Below are 7777 nucleotides of genomic sequence, written 5' to 3'. Positions count from 1 at the left end.
ACCTGCAGGGTTAGTTTTATAGGTGTTTACACACAAGTGTTACGTTTGTAGTCCAAGCGAGTGAAAAAACGCAACACGAGGGTTAGCCCCCCCCCACTCCCCACCCAAGTAAGTACACCGACAACAATACCGTTCAAGTGGTAAGCAGCCGTTTATTTTCGTCGGCAGTGAGCAATGCCAAAACAACAAACAAAACTCCCTAGCGATCCCTACGCTTCCCTACACCAAATAAAAAAGAAGCCAAACAAAAGACAAGTCGCTTACCTACCTTTCTAAGGGAAAAAACAGGAGAAAACGTGTTAAAAAAAAAAACGGCTTCTCACGCCTACAAGTCTGCGGCAGTGACAGTGATATATCAGGTGAACCAACCCGTGATCACTATTTGACAATCTATTTACAATTATTTACAATATAATAGCCATCCCACCCAGATATACTATTTACACTATTTACAACCAAGTAGACATCCCAACCAGATATACACTCAAAACTCTACACTGCACTAACATAGATCATCACACAGGTTCTTGGTCGAGTGGTGGAGGCTCGGGGAGAGCTTCCAGGTGGCTGTCGTTAAGTCCTTAAGTACCGGAGGTGGTCCATCAATTATCCACACAGGATCCACACAGGACAGGCAGAGACTCCACCCGGATACCCAGCAGCCACGCCCAGGTTTCCACCTCCTAGGAGAGAAAAAGGGGAAAGATACCCACAGCCATCCCCCCCGTGGGAGGCATAACACAACACACACATCACTGGGTCGTAACAGTTCTCCCCCCCAAAAAAATCAAACATCCATCCCTACACAAAGATGTTTGATTCAAGACCGAGAGAGGGCATCAGCCATAACATTCTCTAAGCCCTTTTTGTAACGGATCTCAATGTTGAAGTCCTGTAAGAGTAAGGACCAGCGCATAAGGCGCTGGTTGCTATTCTGCATCCGAGACAGGAACTGGAGAGGGTTGTGGTCCGAGAATACGATGGTTGGAACAGGACTGGATCCAAGGTACACCTCAAAGTGCTGCAAGGCTAATAACAAGGCTAAGGCTTCCTTCTCGATCGTGCTGTAATGTAGTTGGTATTTTAGAAATTTCTTGGAAAAATAACAGACCGGATGGTCGATGCCATTTACATCCTCCTGCAAGAGCACCGCCCCAGCCCCCAAGGCACTCGCATCCACCTCAAGCTTGAATGGACGTGCGAAATCAGGGGCGGCCAACACAGGAGCACTGCAAAGGAGAGCTTTGACAGCTTCAAAAGCAAACTGACATGTCTCCGACCATGTGAATGGTGATTTTGGACTGGCAAGACTGGTCAACGGGGCTACTACCTTAGAGAAGTTCTTGCAGAAACCACGATAATAACCTGCCATGCCTAGAAACCGCCGCAGCTCCCGACGGGTCTGCGGAGCGGGAAAGTCCAGTATTGCCTGCACTTTCACCGCAACCGGGAGAACCTGACCCTGTCCGACTCGTTTCCCCAGGTAGGTTACCGCAGCCTTTCCAAACTCGCACTTAGCCAAATTTAGTGTCAGAGAGGCATCACGCAGGCGGTCAAATATTTCACTAAGGGTTTTGAGGTGTTCAGGCCAAGTGGAGGAATAGGCAACTATGTCATCCAGATACACTTCACAGTTTCTAACTCCATGCAGCACCGTGTTCATCAGCCGCTGGAAGGTAGCTGGGGCATTCCGTAGCCCAAACGGCATGACAGTATACTGTAAAAAATGGTCAGGCGTAACAAAAGCACTGATTTCGGAAGCCCGGTCAGTTAACGGAACCTGCCAGTATCCTTTTAGGAGGTCAAGCTTGGTCACAAAGGTGGCTGACCCAACACGGTCGACTAAGTCATCCATGCGGGGGAGTGGGAAGGAGTCTGGTTTCGTAACAGCGTTTACTTTTCGGAAGTCGTTACAGAACCAGGAGGTTTGATCGGGTTTTGGGACCAGAAGTGATGGTGAGCTCCAAGAGCTATTACTGGGAATCGCAAAACCATGGTCGAGGAGATACTGGGCTTCCTGCTGCATTACAGCACGCTTCGTGGGATTTACTCGGTATGCATGTTGCTTGATGGGTGTGTGATCACCCACATCAATATCGTGGCTTAGCACATGAGTTTGAGTGGGGATATCACCGAACAGAGTCGGGTAGTTTGTAATGAGCTCACGGACATCAGATTTTTCGGGATCAGACAGATGAGCCAAACAGGCATCCAAGTCAGCCAAGATTTCAGAGTTTTTAAGACGCACCCCCGAAACAGAGCGGTGCCTATCGTCCAACCCATCATCACAGGGTTGAGAGACGGACACCGACACGATAGGTAACACAGACGAAGACCGGCGTTCGCGATCAATGTATTCCTTCAACATATTGATGTGACAGACGCGACTTTTCTTCTTACGATCAGGGGTTAACACCACGTAGACAGTTTCACTCAATTTGCGCTCAATGCCATAGGGGCCGGAAAACCTTGCCTGCAGGGGTGAACCAACGACAGGCAGGAGAACCAACACGCGATCCCCAGACTGGAACCTCCGCACTACCGACTTTCTATCAAAACGGGTTTTCATTCTGACCTGAGCCTTTTCTAGCGCGCCACGAGCAGTGTTGCAGGCATCATGCAGCCTCTCTTTAAATGAGCTAACATAGTCCAGAATGTTTTCTTCCGGATGATGTTTCTCTGAGAGAAATCTCTCTCTCAAAAGACGTAACGGGCCGCGCACCGTGTGGCCAAAAACTAACTCAGCAGGACTGAACCCCAAAGACTCCTGGCACGTCTCCCTGACGGCGAACAATAGCAGGGGCAACCCCTCATCCCACTCACGGCCAGACTCAGCGCAATGTTTGCGAAGCATGCTTTTCAGAGTTTGGTGGAACCTTTCCAGTGCACCCTGACTCTCCGGGTGATATGCGCTGGAAGTGTGATGGGTGACACCGAGCTCGGTCATAACCTGGGCAAAAACTCTGGACATAAAGTTTGTGCCTTGATCCATCTGGATACGTTTAGGCAGTCCAAAGATAGAAAAGAACTTAACTAGGGCCTTCACAATCCCACGGGTTTTTAACGAGCGCAATGGGATAGCCTCAGGATAACGGGTGGCAATACACATCATGGTGAGTAGATATTGATTTCCGGACTTTGTTTTTGGAAGGGGACCAACACAATCAATGATAACATGTTCAAAAGGTTCCCCAACCACGGGGATGGGCTTTAACGGCGCAGTTGGAATCACCTGATTTGGTTTACCGGCAAGCTGACATGTGTGGCACGAGCGGCAAAATTTCACCACATCAGATTTAAGACCAGGGGCCTGTTCTTCGTACCGCGCTAAGTGAGTTAGCTGGATGAGATTGTTGACGATTTCGCGTGATCCTGGATCGTTCGGTTCCCCGAAGCCAGAGGTCAGCCACAGCCATCCCCCCCGTGGGAGGCATAACACAACACACACATCACTGGGTCGTAACACAAGTCATGTTAGTCCCTTTCACTTCTGAATGTACAGGTGCAATGTTCTGTATACAGCTTTCTGTTTTTTATTAAAACATCACATGAATGAAAATAATCAGAAGGCAGAGCCAAACATTTTCAGCTCTCATGACCGTTACAGTGAGTGAATAATCCTTGATACTGAAAAGCAAGCAAGAGGAAAGAATAACCCAAAAGTTTTCTTGACTTCAGTGCAAATATGTAACTCTGTTGTTGTATGTTGTCTGCTAAATATAAAATGTTTTAGATATTTGAACAACCTTGAGTAAGTCTGATTACACTTACAGGACTGCCATGGTACCGGTAGTTGGCATTTATTTTGATAATGATAAGTAAAATATTTACTCACATAAAAACTGACTTCATCGGTTAACTGAAAAGGTAATTTGCTTGTGTACATGTGCAGTAAAAGATAGTGATGTTACTTGCTTAACAAAGCTTTACTACCATATTTTTTGCACTATAAAGCCCACTTCAAGTCCTTTAATCTTCTCAAAAATCAGTAATTGGGTTGATGCATTCTCAATCATCCAGAAAAGTAAATCTCCAAAAGTTGATTCTGTTCATCTGGACGTAGCGTTTTGTAGGAGAAACGTTTCGTCACTCATCCAAGTGACTTCTTCAGTCTTAGCTGACTGCAGGAGCAATTGAAGGAACAATGAAGGAACATTGAAAAATCAGTAATGCACCTGTATGAATTCAGGTTGTGCTTGCTGACCTCGAATCGATTTTATGTGGTATACGCGTTGCTGCTTTACCAGGTAACAATTAAGTTTAACATCCAGGCATCCATGAAAACCGAATGCATTAAATTTAATGCAGTTAAAACTTAGCGGGAAGTTAGCTCGCTAGTTTCCACCTACAAGACATCATAAACCACAGAGGCTGCGCTGTGTGCAGCTGGCAGAGGAAATAAACTGTCATGGTTCTGGGTCAATTTTGACCCAGCTTTTTCTTTTTCTGTTTTGTTTTGCTAAATATATGAATTATTTGGGTTTTTGAGTTGTGCTTGGTTGATTTTGTATTAAGGGTTATTCTTGGTTTTGTTCTCTTTACTTTATTTGGTGTTCTGGCCATTAGTTTAAGTCACTGTCTTCTCTGTTTCATGTGTCATATTCTTTCTGTCTATCTCTCTGTGTCAAGTTTGCGTTTTCGTGATTGAAACCAAAGAGGTCATTGTTGATTTCAGGAGGCACAGCACTTAGTCCTCCTCAGCATCAACAGGGAGTGTTTGGAGAGGGTCCACCTTTCGGTTCCTTGATAACACAGTTCCACCCCGCACTCCAAGGACTTCCCACTATCAACCACCACTATGTAATACTTATTTTTACATGCAATAACCAAAACTGTAAACACACAACATTATTTATTTGCATATTTATTTCCTTTTTTCTTTTTTTTCCTGGATTTGTATATCTGTACATTTCATATACACAGTATCTCACAAAAGTGAGTGCAACCCCCTACAATTTTTTGTAAATATTTTGTTATGTTTTCATGGGACAAAACTGAAGATATGACACTTTGGTACAATGTATTAAAGTATACAGCTTCTATAACTGTGTAAATTTGCTGTCCCGTTTAAATAACGCACACAGCCATTATTGCTTAAACCTCTGGCAACAAAAGTGAGCACACCCCTAAGTGAAAATGTCCAAATTGTGCCCAGTTAGCTATTTTCCTTTCCTGGCGTAATGTGACTCATGAGTGTTACAAGGTTCCAGGTGCAAATGGGAAATAGGTGTGTTGAATTTGCTACCACACTCTCTCATACTGGTCACTGGAAGTTTAACATGGCACACCATAGCAAAATCATGGGAAAAAAGAATTGTTACTTTACATAAAGATGGCTTAGGCAGTAAGAATCTTGCCAACACCCTGAAACCGAGCTGCAGCACGGAGACCAGTAGTGAGTGTTTTGAAAGTAGAGCTGATGGTTCACCTAAAATGTGAATATTAGGTGAAGTATATATCCTAATATTGTAAAATGTTACTAAAATGTTGAGCAAATTTTTTAAAAGAGCAATTCAGTTTTAGTACTTTCACTGCATTTAGATTGAGTCTCACTACACGTAGAATTTCTTATTCCACGGTTCAAAAACAGCACAGTCAGGTTTCTGGTTTAGTTTGTCACAGCTGGAAACAGATATTTGATACACTGTTTCTAATACAAGCAATATCTTGTATTAGAAATACAAACAGATTTCAGGGATGTTTTTTAGTGTGGTTCAACCAAAACAGTCTTCAACATGCTATTGTGACTCTTATAACAATTGAAAGATTATTTCAGTGTGCATGAATATATGCACATTTTTGTGAAGGATACACTAACAAAGAAATGTGCATCCTTTCTTTTAAGACTTTCAGAGCTTTACTCTCTGATCAGCACTCTCCCTTTTTCAGGAAATTGTTTGTTTTCCAGCCTTTGTACTTGACGGAGTCTCCAGGTTTGATTTTGGTCAAGGAAACTTCATAGGTGAAATGTATTCGTGAATATATATGAATATATATTTATTGTTCTCCTCACATGATTTCCTCTAGTAACCATGAGAATATTTTTGAACAGGAAACTGCTGATGAGAATAACTGTGGGATTTTTCACTTCAGTGTAAATACCAACATCTAACAACACATCTGATTATAATTTTTTGACAGATATATTTTTATTGATCACTACTTGTGTTCAATAAAAACACACCTATCAAAAATACTCACCGATTTATTTATTTATTTTTGAGATGTTGCTTTTTGTTTGTATTTTAACCACAGCAGAATGAACTAGCTAACAAGCATGTGCTACATGGTTTAAAATTCTTTTACTGCTTATATTTTATTTTAACACATTTTCATGTTAAAACTAAACTGTGTGTAATTGTAACCTCATAAATGACTGGTTTATGATACCAGAGGCCAGTAAGTCACAGTCCCCGCCTTTGCCTGCTGCCCATCCAACGTAAATGCAGAATCTCCAACTTTTAGGGCCAAAGGGAGGAAGTAACTTGCTATTTTGCTAAACACATCCCAATAAATAGATTGGCCTGAAAGGGAATAAAATCCCTGGCCTAAAACATCATTTCATCTATCATCACTTTTACAGACCGAGGTCGAGCCCCAACACGCTGCAAGACATTTTTTGAATAATAAATCAAGAGTGGCAAACTAGATTCATTCTTTTTTTTCCCCAGTTCTGGAGATTTGGGCAGTGGGAGGATGTGGTCATTGATGACAAACTACCAACAATCAATGGCAGACTAATCTTTTTCATTCCAAAAACCAAAATGAGTTCTGGCCTGCTCTCCTGGAGAAAGCCTATGCCAAGTATGCAGTCTTAATCTTAGACATAATGAGAGTTGAAGGTGTGATTTCTCTAAATATCTGTAAAAAAACAAACAAACTATTATTTTGTCAGGGTTTGTGGCTCCTACTCTGACATGATTGCTGGAACTCCTTCAGAGGCTATGATGGACTTCACCGGTGGCGTCCACATTAACATCGAGCTGTCACAACCGAGTCCAAGCCTGTGGAGGCTGATCTGCAGAACTGGCAAATCAAACACACTGATGGGCTGTGGTACACCTCCCAGGTGTTAAGGTTCAAAATTGAGGAAGGAGAGTACAAACCACTCTTGGTCCAGAAGCTCTTGGTCAAACAATGATTTTAATGAACACACGTGTGGGAAGACACTCTGTACGCAGACAGCCAGTAGTCCTCGACTTAATCAAAGCATGAACAGATATTTTATAGCATCAGGGTTTGATTTACTGACGCCCCTTCATGCGTCACAGATACATTTTATACATAGATCAGATCAACACCAGAATGACTTTTCACCTAGAAGATCATCTTCTATTTTCATGGCTTGGTACTTTCCGTTCTTATCTTAAAATGAATTGTTCCTCTTTCTTGTCGAGACATAACTGATCTCTCCTCTAAATAAATCTAACTAATATGTGTGTATGTGTTGACCTCACATGCTCTTTGTGTCACCTCTTAACTGTCTGTGTCTTGTCCTCAAATGCTCCTCAAAATAACCTGCACTTAGACTCTGCTTTCGGTTTCAGTTCTGCAAAAGGCACACTCTGCAACCCTGCAACTTCCTGTCAGCCTGCAACTTAGTCTTTCTGAAAGACACACACTGTTTCAACATCTGAATGCAATATAAACTCCAGATTATATTATTAATGCAATGGTACTGATGACAATTATTCAACAATAGCAGTAAAATAATTTCCCTGCTCCACACTCCCTCTCTCGACCTCTGGAACACCAGAGGTCGCAATACATTGTGTCC

The sequence above is a fragment of the Rhamphochromis sp. 'chilingali' genome (assembly GCF_963969265.1).
Source record: "Rhamphochromis sp. 'chilingali' genome assembly, chromosome: 21".
In the NCBI taxonomy this organism is placed as follows: Eukaryota; Metazoa; Chordata; class Actinopteri; order Cichliformes; family Cichlidae; genus Rhamphochromis; species Rhamphochromis sp. 'chilingali'.
This window is presented reverse-complemented; position numbering follows the sequence as displayed.